The sequence below is a fragment of the Rhopalosiphum maidis genome, chromosome 4 (assembly GCF_003676215.2).
Source record: "Rhopalosiphum maidis isolate BTI-1 chromosome 4, ASM367621v3, whole genome shotgun sequence".
Lineage (NCBI taxonomy): Eukaryota > Metazoa > Arthropoda > Insecta > Hemiptera > Aphididae > Rhopalosiphum > Rhopalosiphum maidis.
The window spans coordinates 1,319,663-1,346,639 of NC_040880.1; the positions used below are offsets into that span (position 1 = coordinate 1,319,663).

The window sequence follows — 26,977 nt, forward strand, 5'->3', positions numbered from 1 at the left end:
AAAGAGGCCCCTTAATATACATTATGTATCATCGAATTAGAAATATAAGTTCAGTGAAATAGAGAAAATATTTCTTTGTTAGATTATAAAACTTATCTTAACACCAGTATTGTGTTTTAACACGTTCGTCTCAGTCATGTCGACTCATGATTTAATTCGAATTAATAATCTTTTTAAAAATTATTATCGTTTTAAATAACAATATTTATAATACTTGATAATATATTACTTTTAATTTACATTTCAAGCTCAAAACAAAAATATTAAAATGGTGATTTTTATTTTATTTTTATTATATATCTGAGATAGTCAATTTATATGGCTAATTTATGTAAATATTTTAAAAGTTTAATCATTAATTTACATTAAGTACCTACAATCTACATGAATACTTATGTAGTTATGACGTAAGTCTTAAAGTTTAGTTTGGAAATAGGCTGGTATATGTATTAATGTATTGAGGACAAACTCATCGTTACTCCCTGCATAAACACGTAAATTTATATTTTAACGATTAAAACTTTTTTAGGTAAATCGGAAAACAAACATTATGCACAATAATATTATTAAAGGTAGTGAATAATAATTAGCAATTAAGTAAATGTTTTTAGGTTCATATTTTGTTACAAAATGTAATATAGATTTGAATGTGACGGTGTTATAAATATCGTTAGTTATGGCTCCGTTAAAATATGTTTTTATATCACGATAGTGATTGATATTTATTTTGTAAATATTGTTTAAAAATGTAGATGTAATGACAATATTGTATAATTAATTATATTTTATCCAACAGTAAAAAAATTAATTTAAAAATTCGTGTGATTACCTATATACGTAATTGCTAATACATCGCGTTAAAGAAGTTTAATATAGGCAATATGCAAATTTTACTTGTGGATACGTGCACGAATAATAATAATTTATTATTATTATTAACGAATATCTCGAGTGTACCAAACGATATTATTTCACAATATTGATATATATTGATTAATCGACTGACCTTTTAATAAAATCTGGATTTTGAAAACCAACATATTTAAACTTATATTATAATAACTTTATTTTTTGGAGTCTGGTTGTACTGGTTGGTGTTTAAATATTATTGTGAAGTAGACACAAGTTTTAATGTTTTTTTGAATTTTACATTTTTTTTTTTCTATAAAGGTCTTAATAAGTATTATTTATGAAAATATGCTCTTTAGTTAAAAAAAAAAACTAATAAACAGAATAATAAGTCGAATAATAAGTATCCAGTATTCTCAGTTCTATCGGTTTTCATGAATGTGAGAATAGATCTAAAAAACAAATCATTTGCAGTGTAAAATTTAAAGTATCTATACTACAGGTATATGATGCTATAAAAAGAAGGAGATTTTATTCATATTCAATATCTTATGACTGACCAATAAAAAAATTCATTATTAAACTTTTCCACTGCAAAGCATTCATGATGTTTCGAAATTAACCTATTTAATGGAATATTATTACTTGATCATAGCCGCCGTTAAAATTCGAATGACCGGCGCGATATGAAATAGTAATTCAAATATGCGTATGCCTTCGGAATGGATTATAAACAGTGGTTTGAATGTTATCTTTCTTTTTTCAAAGTAGACAAACTATTTGTTAATAAAACAAAAACAAATTCAATTCAATATAGGTAATGTTATATAAATACAATATCGGAAAAAAATCCTGCAGGGTGCCTATGTCATTTTTCCACAAGGATCGTTTTAAATTGACATTAAAGCTGCATTAAGCGTTAACGCGATACCGCTATTATTATATCCACGGTATCTGCGCATAATAATACCTTTCTAGTCGTCTCCGACTATACATTTTTTTCTCATATTCGCACACAAATCCGTTTATCCGTTTCTTGCATTGAGAAAAATAAGCTTATATAAGGCTTAACTTATTTTCGCAGCCAACAGTATGCTCATTTTTTTTCGCTCGTACTCGTCCTCTCCTCCGCGTTCTTTTTGTCAGTCCGTATGTCTTTCTCTCTCTATCTACATATATATTTTTTCGATCTTTCTCTCTCTCTCTCTGTCACTATTTTCTCTCTCGCCCTCTCGATCTCCCCGTATTGGCGACGGGCTCCGCACCGCTTGCACATAATCCATATTGATTTCGTCGAAAATTGGCGGTGCGAGGAAATTGTAAAAGATTGATTCCGCCTTAGGCCAGTGTTGTGTGCGTGTGTGTGGCTGGGTGCAGTGTACATATATAATAATGTACACACAAACACACACATATATATATATGCGCAGTCGACGACGATGTATCTTCTCCGCCCGGGCGAATGATGACCCGCAATAAATTGGCTACATAAAAAAAAAAAAAAATCCTATACCGACGGCGGAAGCCGATGGCAGATCGAACGGAATAGAAAAAAACAGAAAAAAGGCTTTATACCTATGTTCGATATAGGTAAAAATAAAAAAAAAATCGTGTCATATTTACACGATAAATATTTCGAGCAGGATATAAACGCGCGTGCTGTAGGTAGTAGGTACATCGAAAGTTCAATATCTCGACGTTGATGGATATTTTCACGACCTGTCGCTGTCGTACCGGAAAAAATGAAATTTAAGCGATGCGCTTAACGAGAGTCTCGGTAGCAGTACGAACGCTGACTGTAAACCTTTATAATATATATATATATAAATTTGTATAAATATTATTTTATACATGGTCCAATAAAAATGCGAGTAAAAAGAATATGCGTGGGCCGGACGAGAGTTGTCGTTTTTCTCAAGTTTCAATGTGGATGGCGTGCAATGTTCAAATCTATGATTTTTTTTTTTTTTATTTGTGACGAATGTTATCTAGACGTTGCAGGATTTGTAGGAGAGAGGAAGAGTACACGAGTTATAAACGTTGAACGGCAGTTCCGTGACTGGACAGAAAATCCTTTAAGCAGTAGCCTTTAAAATCGAATTATTAACAAATTTGTAGCCTATATTAAATGTGTTTCGTTCACTTTTAATTATAGAATTTTTACAGAAAATTATATTTTTGCCAATTTACCAGAAAATACGAAAAGTTATGTACAATACTTATTACTTATTTTAGTCAGTAATTTGACTATTGTAATTTAATCGGAAAACCATTACATTTATATTTTTATTTTTTTATGACAAGATGTTATTCGATTATGAAATTAATTAAACATAAAAAACTATTTTTTATGTATAAGTATTAAGTATATAAATAATAACGAGTAAGTACCTAAAACTATATTTTGTATTATAGTCGGTACCTAGTGATTGATATTTTTTTTTTTTATAAATAAGTTGTAAACTTAGATAATATAAACTATTATTTTCAAACAAAATCAGAACATTTTTATAAATATATTTAGTTAATTTAATGAAAACTATTAATTATAATTAATAAATATTTTTGATACTTTAAAGTAAAGTCATGTGAATTACAAAAATGGAACGTATTGTTTAATTAAGTTACAAAACGCTTTAACTAAATTTATGTGCAGTATAAAATGTGTTGTGAGTCATGAAAAAATTTACAGCTTAAATTGGTTCTTTTTATTTTTTTTAGTTTTGAATTATTCTCATTTTTCCCAAAGTATTTTAATATTATAGCAATTTCGGTTTTCCATGTACTATATTCTGTTTCTTATTTTAATTAGAAAATGTTAATTACACTTTTAGTAACGATATTCTTTGAATCTGAATTTTAACCTTGTTTTGGGTAAATTATTATCAGCTGTTAATTAATTAGCATAAAACATTTAATGAACATTTTACTTTTATACTTTTTTTTACATTTGAGACAGTCTTATTTTGAATACGTTATATATAAGTAGATAGACAAGTGTTGAACTATTATCATCTAAAGTTAAACTAAAATAGTTTAAAAATTAATCGTACAATATTTATTATTTATTATTATTTAATAATATTTATATACGGTAATGTAATTATTTTAATCTTGTAAGTTCTGAGTAGAGCGATAAATATTTTGGTTTAACAATGATATATTTTATTTTATTATATCACACAAAACTTTTTGAAGCAAACCAATTGAATCTTCAATATTAAAGGTGGTTTAATGTAACAAGATTTTTGATTTGTTAGTTACTTTTCTAGAGTGTTCAAAAGTATGAAATTCCCATTTAATAATTGGGTAAAACTAAAAAAACCAGCAAAAAGTCTACGAAGATTCAAACAACGCAAGTTTTTGACTATATGAAATCAATTTTGTTTCTACGTTATAGATAAAAAAAAAAAATTACCGCTGGAACTTAATTATCATAAAATATGCTTATTAGAAATTTTTACGACATGGTAAAATATTTGATATTTTTGAACTTTTTATAAACAATTCCATTTTTTGAAATTTATTTTCATATTATAATTGTGTCTAAGTCAATAAGCTTAAAAATTTGATAATGATCCTTGTCATTTTTTTTTTATATCTGTAGAAAAATATTGAAAATTCAACGTTTCATATATATATATTTTTTTTTAATCTTAAATTTTAATGATTTTATTATAAACATATAATATGTAAAATAATCTGTCCTTAGAAATAAACTATGATTCATCAGTCCCCTTAGTTTATATTCGTTTTTCGTTCCAATGCTACTTCGTGGAATTTAAGTTAAACACATAATTACTATAAAGCGACCTTTTCAATGACGAGGTACATTCGAAACCTTCTACACATCAAATCGAGTTCATTGAGTTTGTTGTTTTCTTTGATATTTGTAGTTTGTAGATTGGTTAATAGAAGATTTGAAGTTTCTAAAGTATATATTAATATCAACTACTATTGTAATATTTAGTTCAGCCAACTATATAGTGTGTACTGTGTAGTCATTTGAAAAGAATTTAAAAGTAATAATGTATAAAGTTGTTTTAAACATCAAACGCATACACCACCGTCTACCGGTCCATTGGGTTTTTCGACTTCATCGCTTTTATAGGTCGTACAATATTTGATGACAAATCTGTAATATGAACTATATTATGTTTTTATTTAAATATTAATTTTAGATTTAAAATTTATTTTTAGTGGAAAGTTTAAGGTTTAATAATTAAATTAAATTTATAAGCTACTGATAATATGTTATTAATAAATTTGGAGTTTTATTGAGTTTATTAAATATTGGAATACTAAAATACTTAACATTATATAAAATATTTGTTTTTTTTTTCAGTACCTAGGTTAATATGGCTATAATTTTAAAATTATTAATAGATGTGTTATATTTTAAATCATAACTCATAAGTTCATATTAATATAATTAATTTTATTACATATAAAATCAGTGACCCGAATTTAAAATCATTCTCTGCTTCTTTTCCATCTGTAAAATTCCTAAAGAACAAATCATTAAGCAAAATTTTTCATTTTTCCGAAGTAAAAAAAAAAAGAAATACATACATGCAAAAAATAAATGAAATAAAACTGATCGTTTCAAACATTTATATAGTCATCATTTATTGATAACAATACTTGTTGGGGCACGTATATTTAAAAAAAAAATTGTCAGGTGTTCAGTTGATGCTTAACCAGATCATTATTTTCACATTGGTCGTCAAAAGAAATAAGATAATAACTGTAATGGGAAGCAATGCAATGAGAGGATCAATAGTTCAAGAACGGATTTAACGTCTGATTGGAAAAAGTTCCCAGGAAAATTCACTACATCCGGTAAGTCAATAATAAGGGGTTTCTTTTGAACTTCGCCAAAAAATAAAAACGGAAAAAGTCTTTGTACCACCCAAATTTCCATCATATTTACTTACCAATTGATCTGGATTTTTACGATTACATCTATTTGGAGTCTCTAAATTATAAGATAATAAATAAAAAAAAAAAATTTAAATCCTTGAAATATATTTATTTTTTTCATAAAAAAAATAAATAAAATTTTCTTTGATTAAAGCATTGGAAAATGAACTTAAAAAATCATATTATACAGTGTAAAAAATAATAACATTAAAATGTTAATTGATTTTATATTGCTTATACATACTTGTAAGAGTATAATATTATAATTTGTGAAGGAATATTTAAATAAACTAAAACAAAGTATTATATTATGTTAAATATTATAATAGTATTCATAATTATAGTATAGTTATAATTTTAATATTTATTTTTGTAAATTTACCAATTGAGGATTTAAATATGGACTAAGTTTACCTTATTATAAATATGTAATATAATTATACAATAATATAATTGAAAAATATAATATTAGGTTCACATTTATACAATATGTATTATGTTATACTAACAGTTGGTAACGGTTACATTATTCTCGTATCCTTCTAGTATCTTATTTTCTACAAGTATTTTGTAAATTGTAGGAACGTAGAGATATTGTAAAAAAACTTCAAGAAACTACAAAAAACGTGTACGACATTATTTACGAAGTTTATGTCGTATGATGATGATTAAGTCACCTCATGACAAAAGTCCGCAACAGTTTTTCATTTGTCTCAACAATTCACGCTACGTAGACAGTGTTTATTTTTGAGTAAAAGTATCTGCCCGTGAGTTTAAAAAATTATGTTATATATTTATTTTTTTTATTTATATGATTTTTTAACAATATTTTTGTATATATTATTATTGTGCTCGTTTAACTTTTTGTCATAAATTACATAGTTAAAATGTAAAATATTCAATTTAATTACATTTTTATTAGATACGCAATTGTTTAGATTCAGATTTCATTGTTGTTTTATCAATTTGATACATTTTGAAAAATTAATACTGCAATGCTCAAAACTATGAATGTATTGTTAAAAAAATTACTTCAATGGTGTAAGTCAACATTCTACATACAAATAGGTGAAAAATATAAAAAAGTAGACATATGATATTTTTATTTAATTTTTTTATTAAGTATTTAAATGTACTTATAATATAAATAAAATGCTTACTATTTGATCTATAGCTATTTTTAAATTAAACAACACCACGTTAATTGTCTGAAATTGTTAAGATAAAAATAAGCTTTTTTATGCTCAAAATATTTTTCCATATACCTACAAATTTAATCTAAACTAACTGATGTATAATACAATTATATAATTGTTAAAATTCAGGCGATAAGTTTTAGTTTTTTATATTTTAAATTATGTTCGAAGAGATAAATGTATTGGTTTTAAAGTGAAATGTTTTTGTTTTTTTAATTTATATTTTTTGTGTCATCACTCATCAGATATATACGAGCTTTTGGAGTAGAAAAAAATGCTTCTATCTTTAACATTGACGAAGATGGTATTTGCTAGTAAATTGGATCTATAGTCTGTTGACTAATAGAATAGTACTGCTTCGCGGAAATTACGGGCGCTCTGTCAAAAATCGCTTCACCACGACTAAAACTATTTGATATACATAGTAGGACGCGAATATGGTCCAACACAAGATTATGGATTGTAATCCGTACAATAAAACGTGACACTATCAACCTTATCCCCACTCGAGAGCAACTGGTGGTAAGTAGTTGGGCCTAACTGTTTCGTGCTGTAGTGAGGAGAAACGACGAGTTTTTTTAGCTGCGCAGTACTAATAGTACTATTCTCTCGATGATTAGGCTATGGAGGTAAATTCAGAAGGTCAGGAAGTCACAGTACTTTTTAAAATAATTAGGGAAAATAATCAAAAGCAGCAGTAAAACGTGAATATTATTTATACAATAATAGTTTTGACTACTTCGATTTTTTTTGGAGGGAATTAAAAACATATTCTTAATGTTGACATGTACTATAACTTGCATTAATATGATATTATATGATTGATTGTTTATGATGTATTATATATGGTTTAAATCTTAATAAATAAAATAATAATTTATTGTAAAATTTATAAATTTCTTTTGATTATCATATCATTTTAATAAAAAACTCCAGTAAAAACAGAAATTATATAAATTAAGAATTAAATATTCAACAAGTGTTAATTACTTTTATAAAAATTTAGTAAATTAGTTGTTACATTTCAAATTTAAGTAAATTCCATAAACGAATCATATGCACTCAAAGATGAAAACAAAAAAAAACTACGTTCGCTGCTGATAAACGTTCATTAACGTGAATGATATTATAGGTGCGTTTGCATTAATGGGAATTATTTGAATGTTGTTTATTTACAACATAATTCAGAATCATTTTTTTCATTATTATTTCGAATTCGAATATAAGCTCAGTGATGGTTTTTAATATAATGAGCGTGGTATATTTTTGTATGTATTTTTTGTGAGAATAAGTAAAAATACTCAAATAAGTATTTTAGCGTATTATCTATCTAGGAATTGAAAATAATACATGATATTTATTATAACATATTGTACTTTTAAGAGGTAACTTTTCCCGTTTCTCAATTCTCGTTAGTTTTCAAGAATATTATGAAAAAAAAAAAATTGAATTTAAGGACTAATAAGCTTACTATTCTTAAAGAAAGTGATACCTGAAGAGATGTTATTTACTATTAACATAATAATGTCTCTTACGTTAATAAACTACATAAGACAGTATGATTAAATAAGCACACTATTTTCTTCTTCAATAATACAGCGATTCTAAACTTAATTTCTGTAATTTTAAAAGCGTATTTTTATTAATTAATTTTCAAACTGGTGTACTACTTAAGGAAGAGTTTTCCGTGTAGGGATAAATTTCGGGTTTTTAAATAACAAATAACAACTTCTCTTTTCTACAGTTAATAGGTAATTTTTTTTTTTAATTTTTACTTAAATAAAAATTTGAACGAATAATTATCGAGTTGTTTAACTTTATATGCTAAAGATAATAAGTCTATGGTGATGCGATTGAAATATATTGAGGATATGATAATTTTAAAATTTTATTTATATTAATTTATCAATATTTTTAATTTATAAAATTATATCTATTTTATATTTTTATAAAACCATTGTCTACTACATAATTTACAAAATAAAAAAAGTCGCCAAGCAACCTAACGTAGTACCTTTAAAAAATACAAGAATTTGAATAAATATACAATTAATTAAATCAAGAATACATACTTGGCATGCTTGAATCCCCTTATATACCATTATACCTGCAAGATGAATAGTAATATTTTGTTTAATCGTTGTTGGCAATCTTGTTGAAAAACTGTATGGTGACGATTTTGCATTAAAATCATTGTAATTGTTTATATTAAGTATACATTATATTTGTACACATAATAGATTTGGTGGACTACATCATGCAGATGCGTAATTTTCTATCACTGAAATTTCTCTCAAAATCATTTTACAAGTATTTAATGAAAATTACGAAGGGCATTTGAATTATTTATTGGTAGGATCACACTATTTCCATCACCTCACTCCTCTCAGCAAAAACAAAATTCAGCGTGCGCCACTGAATATGATTAAACATCATCATATCGTTATTTGAATATATATACATAATACATTATTCATACTTTGCCATTATATATCAAAATAATTTAAATTTGAATACATGTATGTGTGTTATATAAATATAATTCTATGAATTATTATTTTCGAGTCTCAAGTAACAAGATGAAAGACGGAAGTAATACGTAGGTAGTGGGTAGGTACTACACTATATAACTATATAATGGCGATATTTTACAAATATGATTTACATTTTTTTTATTTTTGTCCAAATAAAATTAATTAATTTATATATTGTTCTCCATGATGACAACAGCTGCTAGTAATTGAAAATATAAGTGCATAATATTGATTGGTATGTACGTAGTATTTGTGCTAATATATATTTTATTTATCATTATAAAATACATCGTAATATTTTTAGATTTATTTTATAATTTCCAAATATTATATTTTTAATACATTTTCATATTACAATAATAAATAATAAATATATTTTATAACCAACAGGTATTAAAGTTTAATGATTGAAATTGAGTACTTAATCAACTACTTTTATGATAATTTTAACGATTTCCACGTTATTTAAAATATAATTTAACTAATAATACTATAAAATTTGATTATATTTTGTAGTCGGTAGTTTATCAATTAAATACCGTTACTATAAACAAGGCATCGTATTTTAAGTATGTTTTCTTGAATCGGATATTGTTTTCCTGCTAATTTCAAAATATATTTGTTTAAAAAAAAAATTGCACTTCATAAATTCCCTTATCTATCCCCCTCTAGATAGGATGCACTCCTATATAATAAATTAACACGTGTTTCAATCACAATACATGGCTAAATATAACCAGTAAACGAATCAAATAAAAGCTTGCACTTCAAGTTAAATTCACATACATAAAGAAAATCAAATATGATAAAGATACAATATTATAATGTGTTGGTTTCTCATTATATTTCACTATAATATACACTTTGTGCGGCATAGTTGTTGTTGTGATGTTAAATTTGGAACTTGGAAGTAATGGTAGCAATATAAAAATAATTTTGATGACACATTTTCAAAAATATTTACTGTTATAACTATAGTTTTCAGCACTTTGTTCATATGCTCAGAGAAATTATTGTTAAAGTTTAGATTTTGATCTTGTTAAAGGCGCTAACTTTTTGAGTAATTATTTTACCCGAGAAAATGTTCATAGGAAAATGTATAAAAAAAATACATCATTGTAAAATCAATAAGTTTAATATTTCTCACTCAAAATCTAAAATTTTAACTTATATTATTATTACATTTTAATTTAAATTATTTATGTATTATATTATTTTATTTTATAAATGTATTTAAATATCATTTTGCTAAAGAATTCTTGTTTAAGAATAACCTGTTAAAAAAAAAAATTGTATACCTATATAAAACTATGTATACATTCTACAGTTTATTACTAAATTAACAATAATATGCATCTGTACAATATGCAATCTTGTCACGTTATAAACTGATAGTATTATTTAATCTATAAATAGTAAATACTGTGAAACTTTCAGTTTAATTTTTAATTTATGTTGTAAATATAATGAAATACATTTAAACTCGGATAGGTAGACTAGTTTTTGCGTAGGCGCAGAGTATATTATAATAGTATATTATATGTATTTTAAATGTTTTATTAAAACAATTAAAGGTAAGTTATTATATAATCACACTTTCGTGTACAAAAACATATTCAATTACAACGATGGTAATTAGCAACAATATTGTAGTAAACAGAAATACCTAATAAATTAATTTTTCATTGATGGATGTGCATATAAGTTATAACGAATAATGGTTCGGAACCCATAGTAAAACATATAAATAAATAATTGAATCATTTATGTCGTAATACATTTTCGGTCGGAGTTTGTAATGTACTAACGTTTGGCGGGTAAGAGATTACACGCCAACAGACTATTTTGTGGGTTTGGCGGCAAGGGGTGGTTCGTTGGAAAACGGGGCAATTTTACTGCAACGGCGGCGTCGTCGTTGGTGGCGCGTACGCCGCCGTTCAAAGCACGTTCGCCGCCACGGCGGCAAGCAGTCGCGAACCGGCTCCCAAACGTGTCAGTACCCCCCCGAACTGCCCGGGGCAGGGTAGTGCGCTGTCAAAAACACGATAGCTACCGAAATCGTCTTGTATCACGTAAGTCGCATATATTTATATACTATAATATTTTTATTAGATCTTGATTCCATTATCATTCCAATATTGATGGTTATTAGAAAACATACAACACGATAATAATATACTTATTACTTATACTAGATAGGCATATTGTTTTTTTTTATTATGTTCTACAGAAAATAATAAGTAATAATAATAGTAGCTAAGCTATTTCGATTTAACTACTCATTAAATTCGTATTATGGTATTAATCACTAATAATAGTACCTACAGGTATATTTAATATTATCTTCGAGAAGATTGTTGCGATAATAATCATTTAGTATAACACAAAGATGATTTATCAAACACACTCACTTTATGTTTTTTATTTGACTACCCATGCATAATTTTGCAAATTATGATTTTTTATTCATTATTACCTAAAGAACATATTTTCAAGTAACATCTTTTTTTGTAGTAAGTTGTTAAAAAAATGATTTTTTGAAAATGTCGATTTATATAAACTTAAATTCAAAAATGTAATAAACTTTAGGTACGATAATTTGAAAACTATAATAATTTATACTTGTTAACTTATTTAAAATTAATAATAATTTTAAAAATTGGCCAAGTATAATAAGTACAAAGCAAATATTGCATACATTTTATAATTTATTATGTAAAACCATTATTAAGTTTTATTATCTTCAGAACATTCAGAAACTACTCTTTTAAATTTCAATTTCGATGTATAAATATTTTCCATAAAATCATTACAATTTACAAAGCTAGTATTTATTTGAGTAAAAAAAATTACTACCCACAAGTTATTCATAAATAGCATATTTATATACGGCCTGAATGTTCACTTAAAAATCAAAATTTGAACAAATTGGTTTATTACGATTTTGTAAGAAAAGGAAGGAGGAACATGCTATTGATTTACACTCTGTATTATTAAATATATTGTATATTTGCTTGTAATATTCATTTTTATATAAAAATACGTATTGAATCATATTATGTAGGTATAATATGTTAAAATCAAAATAAATATTAAAAAAATTTATTTTACGAGTTATATTATTTTACCTAAAAGAGAATATTATATTTCGATATGAATTAATAATAAATTACCAATATAATTAAAAATTATTTATGAAACTTATCTTAAATCAATCTAATAACTCCTAATTAAAATTAAAATACTTATAATTTAAATCATCATAATATTTGTAACATAACTTAGGTTTATGATAATTATCTAATATCTAATACCTAACAAACACAATATTTTGTTCAAAAATAATTTATTATACTAAATCGTAAATATTTGTTTTTATTATTGTTTTGCCATTAAAATGCATTTCTGCTTTGGAATACGATACGTTTATACATATAATATATCACTCAATAGTTTTTATCAAAAAGTTCCATCTATAAATACCATAATATACAAAATATATTATGTAGTATTTAATAGATAGATAATATATTATTATATTGATATATACTGCATTTATTCAAAATAACTATGAAACTAAAAAATTCCAAATTAATATTTTAAAAATATCACAGTTTTTTTTTTTATTTTTAATAATATGCTGTTATTTATGGAATTTTTTAAGCTTAAACTATTATTATAAAATTACCTATCATTTATTTATTTACCAATTAATTATAATTTATATAATATTATATTCGTTTCATATATATATATATATAATGATAATAAAATTATATTCTAAAATTATGAAGAAAAGTTTACGTGTTTTTTTTTATCATACGCAAAAATCATGTACTCAAAATATTTGACATTCTTTAAATACTAAAGAGCTATAAATCAGGTAACAAATAATTTTTAAATATATTTAATTCCGCATGTATAAATATATTTTTTTTTTGTTTAAATATACTACTGTCTTATTTTGACAAAATATAGGTAATATTATTTAGTGTATTATTGTGTGTTTCAAGTATTTCCAACATGATAATATTATTACATTATACCTATCTAACGCGGAATTTAGTTACAAGACCAAAAATGTGATATTAGGTCCTTTAAATCCAGCACGTGAACACTATAACATTTATTCGAGAGAACATAAAAGTACATATAAGTTTCTTTATGTTAAGGTGGATGGTTAATACCAATAAATTATACAAAAGTCTCTTACGAGAAATGTAATACATATAAATGTTTACCATAGACATAAAACTATGTGCATCGAACATAAATTATTAAATTTTTTCGAATGGGACTTGTGCTTCGGATCCATTCAATATATACCTGTTCAGTGGACATAGACATTTTTTGTACCTAATAATGCTCTCTAGTCTTGTTTATTTACTTTTTAAATTTACATTTTAAATGTAAATTTTCGTTTTATTTACTAACATAGGATAAATTCTTGTAAAGTTGTAAGCATAATAAATTATAATGGTTTATTTTGATACGTTCTACAAGAATTATTTTAATTTAACTATATCTAAATTTATGGGTAAATCTTGATAAAATTAAAATCCAATAATATTTCGTATTGCTAATTTAACGTAGACCTTCATATTATTAAATATTTATATGTAATAAACTAAATTGTTGAAAATCTTTCACGAACATTATACAGCATAATAAACCTTCGTATTAAAAAAAAACTATAATCGATCAAAGTTTGCCCGTGTTCATGCTTTAACATTATTTTTAAAATATTTAGAATAATAAAAATAATAATAACAAACATGAATCAGTAAACAACAACATTCTGTTGAAAATACTTTAAAAGTTTTGTTAACGACGGTTATTAATTTTGATGATGATGGTATAACATTTTTATATTATGAGATTGAATAGTTTATGTATTTACATAATTACAATTCATGTTTGATTACCTAACCTAACCTAGTTATTTTAATGATAAATTATTTGTGGATCTTTTTGTATTATAATAAATATAAAGTTGTATAAATACTAACATGCAACATTTTAAGCAGGAATAAATAAAACAATTACATTTTGTTTTTTAAATATATATATATATTTATTTTGAGATAAATGCATTACAGATATACTTAGTTAAGTTGACTTTTAAAAATATATATATATATATTATCAACACATTTTAATTTATACATATTTTTTAATTTAAATGCACAATACCATAAAATATAATAATTATCATCCACAATATATCTAATTACACTATTACAAAATAAGAGGTACATTACGTTTTATCCCGTAGAAGTGTAGAGAATAATATTCTACTAAAAATAGATTATTTATTTTATAACATTATCTGCCTAACAAATGTATTACAAAACATTAACTGAATAATATCAGTTTCTCGAAAAAAGAAAATAATGTAAAACATTATATTTTATTAGCAACTGAAGTATACGTAATTTTCTGTAAGAATGAATAAATTCCAATAATATCAACATTCGAGTAAGAATACAATTTTTTTCCCGAGATCTTTTGTCACTGCAGGAATATATTAATAATACTTGTAAAAAAAAGTTTTACACACATAAATGAGTTTTAAAAAAAGTACAATCAGATTTCGTGTAAAATCTAAAATAATCCCTCGAAGCCTGGCTAATGGTGTAATAAAATGTGTATGTCTGCATGGGTATTTATGTGCACGCGTGTGAGTATTTTAGTATATGTGTGCTCGCCAATCGTTTTTCAAACCATTTATTATTATGTGTATGACACGGAAAAGGTCTAAGCCCATACACATACACACACTACTGTAACAGCTTTCGACTCACTGTGTTGGCCTTCCGGTGGGAATGAAAACACTATAGTTCTGCAAAAGTTTGTGCTATACGTATAAATATTTAATTTCAAAAATATTTATTTACCTGTATAACAAGACTATTTTTTATTTATTTTCGTGAGTAATTTTATAATTTATCGTATTCTATAGTTTTAATTCGTATTTGTATGTATTTTCTGACTTTAAATTATCGATAGGTGCATTTATTTAAACATAATAATTTAATACAGTTATAGTGTACAACCATCGGTATGTCTTCATTTTGTATTAAATATGTTATAAATGTTTTTGTTAATATAAATAAATGTTTTAGATTCAGCGCTTTTATTAATACCGAATTAATAATGATAAATAATAATAATTTTTATTTAATAAAATAATATTTAACAATAAATAAAATCATAAAAAAGTGTACATGAGGAGATTCTTCTAGTAATCGTAGTTAGTGTTTGAACTGTTCAAAGTGAGTGAGTTAAAATACAATTTTATATTTTAGCGTATAAAAAAATTGCAATTGCCAAATAATATTCTTTTAAAAGTGTTTAAAATCATCTGGCATATTATTTTCATATTACCTATACTAAAGTGAACTATACATTTAACTATAAATTAAATGGAATACAATTTTTTTCATAGATATTAAAGTGAAATAAAAATCGTAGATAATATTATTATTATTATTTAAATATACATTTATTATGTCGAAGTTAAATCGGTAAATTATAATGGTACTTATTCAAACAACTAAATTCCTAAGTACGTGTTTAGCTAACAACACTATATTTTATACCAGTCATCAAATGAACGTAATGACTACTGTGTAATGTACTTATTCCATATATTATTTGTATACATTTAAAGGTACTTAGTACTTACCGTCTTAACTCAAGGGGGAGGAATATGTAAATTGTTCTCTAGAGACAAATTTCGATGTTTTCATTTTGACGGATGTTAAAAGTAGGTACTTCAGAACAGATCATATTACATGCATTCTTGTTACATTGAATATTATACTTCACCCCTTGGCCTTCACCCCTCAAACTAACTAAAAAGGAATATAAATATTACCAGTGCAATATTATATGATTTTACGGTTTGTTATGTTGGGTAATTGGATTTCATTCTTCCTGAAAGTATTATTCTTTTTTTACATAAAATGTGATACTGCGGGAATTGAAAAAGTATAGCCAATCAGCATTAGTCACAAGATAAAATTCGAATTAAATAGATATATGCAAACACGAGTTTAATATTGGAATGGTCTCATAATAATATAAACTTGTAGGCAAAATTTAGGAGATTTGAAATTTTTGATATTAACATGTTAACTATTTTGGTACGTTGTATTCATTAAATAACCAATAATCTATTATTGCATGTGTTTTTATACATTTTATGAGTAGGAATGTAGAATTTTAGCTTATACATATATTAGAAGAATTCAATACGATTCAGCTATATTTTGAATATTTATAATTAAATTAGATATATATATATGTATATATATATTATAATTTAATATTAAGATATTTAAAACAAGGTTAAATATATATTATAATCAATATAAAAATGTAAATAAATAATAAATATAAACTTATTATACATGTATAAGTAAACTATGTATAGTAGATTTAATAGTGATTTTTATTAAAAATAATATTATATTATAGAATTCATCATTTCATTACATATTTTTATCTCGAAAACAGGATCGTTATGAATATCCTCTCAATAATTCAATTGGGTATACTTTAGCTGTGTCGGCGTATTTATATTCAGTGTAAATACTAAACTTTGATAATCTAAAAAACAATGTTGGTGTGTATTAAACATATTATACACATAATATTTTGTTTTAGTAACAAAGGATTTAATCACAATAATTATCAAGGTTGTGAGAGTTTTTTTTGTGAAGAGTATATTAATGGGTTCGCAAAATTAATCAATATATTATTATTATTATTATTAAAGTTCATTATCCATTATTTATAATTTTTGATTACGATTTGTGATTAACACATTGATTAAAAGTTTAATTTGTCTGCATATCATAATATTTACTCGTAATACAGTATAATATAATTATTTATATAAATTGAATTACTTCTTATCTGTTATTTTTAAAAACTGTATAGTGTCTATTGACAAAAAAATAAAGCGAAATAAATGAAGAATTGTCATAACTGCTATATATTAGATTTTTTTTCAATAATTACGATATTCCTGATATTTCACATTATGTTTACAAATTAAATAAAAACTGAAATTTGAAATACTACATGACTTGTCGATATTCATAAAAAATTGTTAAAAAATATATAATGGAAAATAAGAAAGAAAAAGTATTATTTTTCTATCGGTTAAATATTTTAAATATATAGTTAAATAATATTTTAAAATATACATATAGTATATGTACTTAAAATAGACGACTGAAAATCATTTAAACAATTTACTTAAAATTATGATTATTTTACTTAAAAAATATTGTATGTTAATTCAATAATAGATAGGTACGGGCATATTATTTAAAATCTTGAGAAGCATAATTAAAATATGCTTAAAAATATATATATAAATGATCATCATTATAATTATAGTGTATTTTTAATTACAAAAAATATTTTTCTTAATGTTTCCGTGAATTATTTTGTGTAAATTTTGATGGTTATAATAATAGTAATTTAAAAACGATTAAAAATACGATATAATTTTGTGAACTGATAATTAATTACGATCACTGTGTGCAAATATTCATGTCTACAATGAATATTATTCGATTTTGTATTACCAAAATATACGTATAACGTATGTTTATTCTATTTCACTTGTAACTCTTTAACCTTTATATTATAGTTTGACACGGAATCACTTTTTTTCGAAGCATATCGTATTACTATATATATATATATATATATATATATATGCTCTCAATCCTGAAAAATATATATATCTCGATTTTTAGACTTGCCGTGTAAATGTACTCCGAGTTAATTCCCCACTGCAACACTCGAGTTTCGTTACGGACATACGCATACACACGCGTATAAAAAACTAAAAACACAAAACCACAAAAAGGTTTCAATTATAAATAGTTTATCTATATCCGATATAGGTAGGTATTAAAAACGAAAAAACAACAGCGACAACAACATTGACGACGACATGTATACCTATAAACGTATACCTACGACCTAACTACGTATATGTATAATACACATTGTATATATTTATTCTTTACAAGTCGTGGGGGGGGAGTGAGTGTAAGGTTTGAAATGTGTATCAAGTACTATAATAATGTATACTGATGGGAAGCCATGTGTCCGGCGGCGGGCGAGGTTATCTGATCGCAAAGCTCATTTGGTATGAATGTAAACCAAACATTTCCCCTCCGCCATATCTACGACCTTTTGTCGCCGGTGCTCTCTGTTACAAGTCGTCGTCTCGCGAACTCTTCGCCCGTCACCCCCTCGCCACGTATTTTTCAACTTCCAAAAGCATCAGCTACTATACATATACATATATATATATGTGTGTGTGTGCCTACGCGTAAAGTGTATCTTATCGGTTTGCGGTAATCGCCGCCGCCGTGCAGCTCTGTATGCCGTAAAACGTTAATTATCGAAACCGTTAATCTATTCCGGTTGGCGACGGACAAAGAAAAAGCACTACGCCGACGGGTTAGAGTAGGCGATAGAAGAAGTCGAAGCAGAAGAGGAAGAAAAAAAAACATTACAATAATGGTTCTCTCGTCCACGGGGGGAACTTTGTAATGATTAAAAACTACTCTAGGTCGTTGTGCGCACATTACACGCCTCTCCTCTTTCGGTCCCATGCCCACTCGGGGTTTAGGTTTTCGACTCGCAGTTGGTCGGTATCGCGTGTGTGCGTGCGTGAGCTTGCGGATGTTGTACGTATACGTATGCGTGTGCTCGGGAAAGGTGTATGTGTACGCCGCGAACCCGACCGAGTTTTAGTTTTCCCCGTCTGCCGAGCCGCTGCACGAGGTAATGGACTGTAAAGTAAACAGGACATTAAAAGCCCGAACTCTAAATTCCGACGGTCCATTTGGCAGAATCTATAGTAAATGGGTCCGGCGTACCTATAATAATGACGACGATATAGTGGCGTCGACGGCGGCAGCGATGGTTTTCCGCAGATAAGTGGCCGTGAGTGATAGATTCGTTAGGATTTTCGACGATAATATAATAATAATAATAATACATATCTGAACACCACACAATGGTAAATTTGGTTAATATTATCATTATTATATTTTTGCCACGCTTTAATAAATGAAAATATACTAATCGTATAAAAATAACAAAACATTTATCTAAAATACCCGCGCAATTAATTTTAAAACAACACAAATCTAATGGTGTCATATAATAATATATATTGTACACATATATTATAAACATGTCGTAGTTATTTTACACGCGTTATTTTTGTAACTTTGATATAAAAAAAATTAATAAAAATAAAATAAAACGCAGATATTTAAAGCGTTTTAATTTTCTAAAAGAGTTAAAACAAAAATCAAATCATAAATATATATTTATATACGTAGGGAATATTATTTTTCTGCGTACTAATATAGAAAATTTAAAAAGTGCTTAGTGTAAAAAAAAATGTATTTTAAATTAAAACAGTCATTTTGAATATGTATATACGAATAATTAATAATACAATACGTGTAGCTTCATTAATGCTGTTTTAGTATAATAATTAATAATTGTTAGAAAACTGTTTAAAACGTAACCGTAAACAGTGCAAACAATAAAATATAATAATAGCGATGGAAGAATACCAACAGCTTTATAAGTTATGGTATGTCTTGGCACTTTATTCTAGTTGATGGATGTAAAAATCATTACTTAAAAAAAAAAAAAGAAAATAATGTTTGAAATTGTCTATCATAGCTGTGTATTGTGTATTTGAATATTTAAAGGATATTTTTTAAATTGTATGTGCCTCTAAAAAAATGGCTACTTAAATATTTTGAACATAGAGTTGTGAATTTTTATACAGATACTAATACGAGTAGGTATTATAAATTATTTTATTAAATGTATTTCTAATGTTAATTGTCGAAAATATTTTAAAATAATGCACGTTACTAAATTGTTTTGGGGGTCCAAAGTAGGTGCGTAATTCGTTATTATTCATTAAAATTTATAATTTAAACTTGAGAACTGAATTTAAAATAATGTTAATTACACAGTACGCAATAAACACAAGTTTTTATGAGATGTATTATTCAAGATTTTTTGAGTGAATAAGATATAAGTTTTATTCCAAAAACTTTGTTTGAAAATGTGTTTTATAATGTTGACATAGATTTATTATTTTATAATTTGAATTCAGGTATTATAGATGTTTTTAATATTTTTAATATTTGAATAATATACAGTGTTTAGTGAGTTATTGGAAAAATTACCCTTAAATATTTAGTTTACACATAAGTTAATAAATTTAGTTGATTCTTGCTTACCAAACACAACATTTAATTTAATTTTTATTTATAACTAGGTACATTATTATGTATAAACACTTAAATAGATAATTTTAAGTTCATAGGATATTAGTTTTATAATTTTTCCTAAATCGTCAAATAATATGCACATTTTTTATAAAGAACAGTATAGTATGGTTTTAATATTTGTATATGATAACATTCTATATAATTTATACCTCAAAGAAAGATTTATTTAGAATTTTAACATATCTTACATACATTTTAATCTCGTAATTTTTACGTTAATACAATATGTAACTACCCAGTACTAACCATTATATTACAATATAACATGAATCAGTAGGTATGCAGCATATACATTATACGATTAACTAGGTTTTAAATTAAATTTAATAATATTTAATGAACAGTTCACCGGGCTTATTAACTGATGTGATAATACCCGCCACCACTGTGTGAAAAACCTCTGAGTAATTAATGAAGATGCTTTTTGAAAGGATTGATAATCTAGCGAAGACTCTAGAGTCCTTTTCATCGGTTTCGCATTTATATTTTGAAATATATTCAATATTATACCTCATTTAATACTTAATTTTATTTAAAAAAATACGAGATGTGTATACTGTATATATATTTTTTTAGTAATGTGCAGATGTTATTTAGTAATGGCATAATGTACAGATAATTCAAATAATCTAGTTACGCAAGTATTTACATAATTATTTATGTATAATATTTTGACAGTGTTATTTCAATTATTTATAAAAAGGTTTTTCATTAGTTTCTTTATAATTTGCCATAAAATAGACTTAGTCTCACTATAAACTAGTCAGAAATAGGTAAATGAAACATAGTAAAATTCAAAATAAATAAATTTTAAATATTATATTCAATTTTTAAAATGCAAAATTTAATTCGTTTGTGTACATACAAGATCAACAATTATTATAAAGCTCGATATAATTGATATTATATTACATAAAGTTTGTCTTATTTTTTTACGAAATATAACCTTTTTTTCAAAAATATATTGTATACAAATCAAAGAATAATAAAAGAAAATAAATTATATTTAAATTAAAACTTAATTTAAACTTTTAAGTTTGTACCTATGATTTATCTTCGTACTAATTTCAATCTTTAAATTAAATTTGTCTTCTGCATAGTTCATAAAAAGATTAAAAAAACACTAAATACATTTTCAGAAACTAATTATAATTGGAATCATAAGATATTTTCTTTTATAAATAGTTATAAAAATAAAGTAATGATTTATTAAAACAGTAGGAAGTTATCAAGTATTAATTAAACGATATAAAGAAATATATGAATTAAAATGATTTTTACAAATATAAGTTGTTTTTACTTAAAAATAATATTAGTTTATAATGTTTATATCCCTTTGATGCCATCAAAAAATTTGACATTTTACATTTATACAATACTACTGTTAACTTTTATTATAATATACTTTCGATTTTAACTGGTCAAATTAAACAACCCACATATTATATTATTATTATAACTATATAAAAATCATGTTCTTATTTAATATAATAACGAAGTGTACCTAATTATAAAAAATATTGATTATTTAACCATACCGAAATATAATTTTATCTATTATTAAATATAATTTATAATACATTTCTAATTGATAATTTATACATTTTAAACTAAAAATCCTTAAAAGCTAATTTTCGCATTTCAATTTTTTTTTAACAACAATGATGTCTTATTACGTTAAGACAAGTATTGAAGTATATGATTCATAAATTATTTACATTTCTAAACAAAATTTAAAAAAAACAAATGTCAATATTTATTTTTTATAACGCTGTTTAATCCGTTAATTGTAATTATAAAATTTACAATTGTTATTTATTAGTATATAACGCATAATTAAATGTATGACATCAAATCAATTTGTTACTTCTAATGGTTTTAGACATGTAGTATGAAAATAAAATATTTTAAAGTGATATAGAATAATATATTCATTACAAACTGAATATTTTACATTTTATTTTTATAACTATAAAAAAATTTTAATAAAATAATGAATAATATATATACGTACATTCGTATTTCGTATAATTATAACTTATAATCATCTTGCTATGCCTATAGAAAAGAAATAAATATTTCGAGTATTAATATAAATAACGATACGTCAATAGGTACTGTAAATAATACAAATTAACTTTCCATTTGATAAATCACGAAATTATTAAATTGTCAGTTTAAATTTCAGCGTTGATTTATAATTATATACGTTTTAAATTGACAAATTCATTGATGTAAATATTTCTAAAATGATAAAAAGGTTATAAAAACATAAAAAGAAATTCTATCAAGTAAAACTCAAATCTTGATTTTTTTTATGCGTAATATGAAAGAATATAAAAGTTTAATAATATTTTATAATCAGATTTAAATTAATCATTGCTGTTATTGAGTTAAGTATACTTAAAAATTCAAATTAAAATGAATTAATTATTCAAGAAAAGTATGGGAGTGATCATGTTTGGTGAATTACTCTATATTTTATAAGTATAACTTTTTAATATTTGTCAAGACTTTGACATCGATGGTTTCTACTTTGCTTTTGCTTATATATAAATAAGAATAAAACATTATAAAATATTATATTGTATGTTATAATTTATAGTAAATATATAGTTGCAATACCTCCCCCTTCTATTATCAAAATATCGATTAGATTTCAATTGCAAATAGAAATCGCCTCCGTTTTCAAAAATCAAAGCGTTTTTACTGCCCCTAAAAATGTTTACAGACAAAAAAACCATACATCATTGTAAAATTAATACATTCATCGATCTGCTAAGAATTTAAAATAAGAATAATAAATTATTTTATTATTATAGTCTGCAGTTTGTAGTATTAAAACATTAACGACTGTTATTGCATAGCTAATGAAGTATAATAATAGTAGTTGTCTAGTGTGAAATTCTCGAGTATCTATACTAATCTATTATCAAAATTATGATATATTTTTATTTTTTAAATTACTTACTGTACTAAGTCGTTCGCCGCTTGAAAATAATTTTTGATTAAAATAACAAATGTATTAGCTTAATTATAAATTCGTACATACAAACGCCCGATGATAAGAACGTCCTCTTAAGAATCCGATTCAGTTTTTCTCCGTGGCTTTTTTAAATATTTAATATGGACAGTTTTAATGAGTTTTTAAGAAAATTAAAAATGGAATTATATTAAAATACCAATTTAAACTAATTTAAAATCAGTTGCTCACCGTAAACGTTGTTGGTCGTTACGCAATTGAAAATGTATACTGAAAATATTCACTAAAATATGTTGATTGGCGTAATAATAAAAATAAAAACTTATTTTAAAACTATTAGAGGATAATATATAAGTATAATGAGGTATCAAAAAATAATTTTTTATTTATTCTATAAAATGTTACAGAAAAGTCTGTTATGCACTGTTTTTCAAAAACGGATATGTTATATAAACCTTTACAAAACATTGTTTATGTTAAATTATGTAATTGATAATTGTGTTCTTCCTTTAAAACCGCTGTTGAATGTTCTCTGTAAGTGTGTTTTTAAAACTGAACATTTGTGAATGTATACCTAATGAGTAATAAAAGTGAGTATCTACATTCTATAACAACAACATCGTTAACGTGTAAATTGGATATATCGTGATGAACCTTTTTGCAAAGCATAATAACTAATAACCCCGCGGCGCGGGCAACAATCACTGAGCATAGCCCTACCTTTCTCTCGTCGGTCCGATGGGTCGGTTCACTATTAAATAGGTTTTACGCAAACATTTGAGTGGACTGTGAATTCCGAAAATTTTGACACTTAAAACGACGTAATTTATACGATGACATTTACATAATATTATGCTGTCGGTAGGCATTCCGTTCAAAGATGAAATAGTAATAATGTAGTAGACAGTAATATATAAAGTATAAATAGTAAAATCGTTGAATAAACAATCGAACTATAAAATATATAATAATAATTAATCAGTGAATGAAAGGTCGTCGTGTACATTATTATTATTATTATGGCATTACACGCGTATTATTTAGTCGTCGAGTAGGTCAGGGTGGTGGACTGGCAAAAAGGGTCGCCTCCCTTAATTAATTTCTGTAATTATTGTACGCGTTGTCCTCTCCAGTATACAATGGTAATATAAGAGCGCTCGCCGATACACACGCGTATTGTTCGTCCGCGAGCATTTGTGCGCGCGTGCGAATTCTCTCTCCCCGACGCATCACCCAACCTCCCCTAATATACGTCAGTCCATCAACACCCCTTCCCACGCAGTGTCACCTATTATCCCCCTACCCTGCGGCAACTGCAGAATACGTATACATACACGGCTAAAATCAATTTTATGGGACGCCGCATAAACAGAAAGACAGATGGAAATACGCAGACCGCACACATCATCTTCTATTGACATTGTTACGTATATAGGTACACCGCATAAACTTCTATAAAAAAAAAATATATGTATACAGAGTGATTAACTAAACATGTGCAACCAATTTTTTTCTTTGACAATGCAAAATCTTATTTTTAAATGTTTAAATACACACATAAAGACTATAAAGTCTTAAGTACTTACTACTAAGAAGTGCTTAGTGGTGAAATACACACTTTTGTTTTTTAAACGAAAACCTTTAAAAGAGCTAATTATTTAGCGGGTAATTCTTTTAAAAATGTTTATGTACTTAATAACAATTATAACAATAATAAATTAATAGTTAAATAATTAAATAATAATATATTTACAATTTTCAAAAATCAGAATATGAATAATTCATTATAAAATGCATAATTGGAAGCGATTTCGTGCTTGGTAAATCATAAAATATACATGCACGGTGTGGGATATTTATAGTTTTTCCGTTTTCTTGTGTTAACATCACAGAAAACACGGCGGCCTATGAACCAATAAGTCTGTACACCGTAATCTAATTGAATCATTTGTACATCCGTAGACTTATTATTTTCATTGTTAGTTTTTTCATTTTTACTACCTATTTTAATTAACAAAAAAAAAACCCTTTATTATATTAAAGTTTTTTTAATCCAGATTTTATTCTCGTAATTCACAATAATATAGTTCTACTACAGTAATAAACGTTATCCGCATACTATACAAGCCTTATTCGCTGTGCACAAGTGTATATACCATATATGGTGTAATAATGGGATAACGCATATTTCTTGAATTAAAACCACAGACGTGAATAACGGATCTCCCCATAAACCTTATTGTTATAGTAGTTAGTAGTTACCGATAAGCTTTATTCGGGAACATTAAAATCATTCATTTTGTTGAACTGTCAAATAAAAAAATCATCCACTAATCCGATAAAATATTTTATTTACATTCTTGTTTATTTTTCAATTAATTCTAAAAAAAAAAAATAGAAACGACAACTATTTTCTTTTCGACTAGAGGAATAACGAAAACCGATTTTTTTTTTTTTTGTATAACCTAATAGTACAAAAATAAATCAGAATTCTCAATATTATATACTTAAACCTATTGGAAATGTTACTGTTTCTTTAATTTTTATTTTTGGAAAATTAATTTGTTTTACTGAGGAATGAAGTGTTAATAATTTATTGTTATTTATTTGATGTATCTAACATAATATTATAGACAAGAATATGGATATAAGATTTAAATTGTTATTTTTATCTAAAAATTCAAGACAACAATAATCACCTAGGTTTTAAGTGTTGCAGTTAGTTTGAAGACGAATCAGAACGATGTGATTAACTTACTTTGACACTGAAATGGTTAAAAATATAGGTAGCAATAGAAATAACAAGTAAGTCCTGCGGGACTTAAAATCTTTTGTGGTCCATTACCAAAATTACCAAAAGTATATTCCATAGAAAGGTCGACATGTAAAGTTAATTCAAAAAGATTTTAAAATAGCTAGTCCAACAAACTACAAAGTGGTTTACAAATAGTAACTTTAAAACATCGTTAATAGCTATAATTTAAGCGCCTTAAGAAATATTAAAAATATTTAAAAATTATTTTATTTTACAATCAAAATTCAGTCAATTAATTTGAAACAGCTAAAAAAATTAATAAACTTATTATTTTTTTTGTAGTTTTGATAATTTGAAGTAGGTATTTATATAGTTAT

The 26,977-nt window shown here is 25.2% G+C and overlaps 1 protein-coding gene across 1 annotated transcript in view; it reads left to right on the plus strand.

Annotated features, from left to right (window-relative positions):
- The first annotated feature begins 11,468 nt into the window (after positions 1-11,468).
- The window catches only part of LOC113560413 (Down syndrome cell adhesion molecule-like protein Dscam2), a 64,662-nt gene continuing 49,153 nt past the window's right edge, over positions 11,469-26,977 (plus strand). Inside the window, exon 1 of the mRNA XM_026966276.1 lies at positions 11,469-11,574. The gene's annotated coding sequence lies outside the window, so the exon portion shown is untranslated. The remainder of the gene's footprint in view (positions 11,575-26,977) is intronic.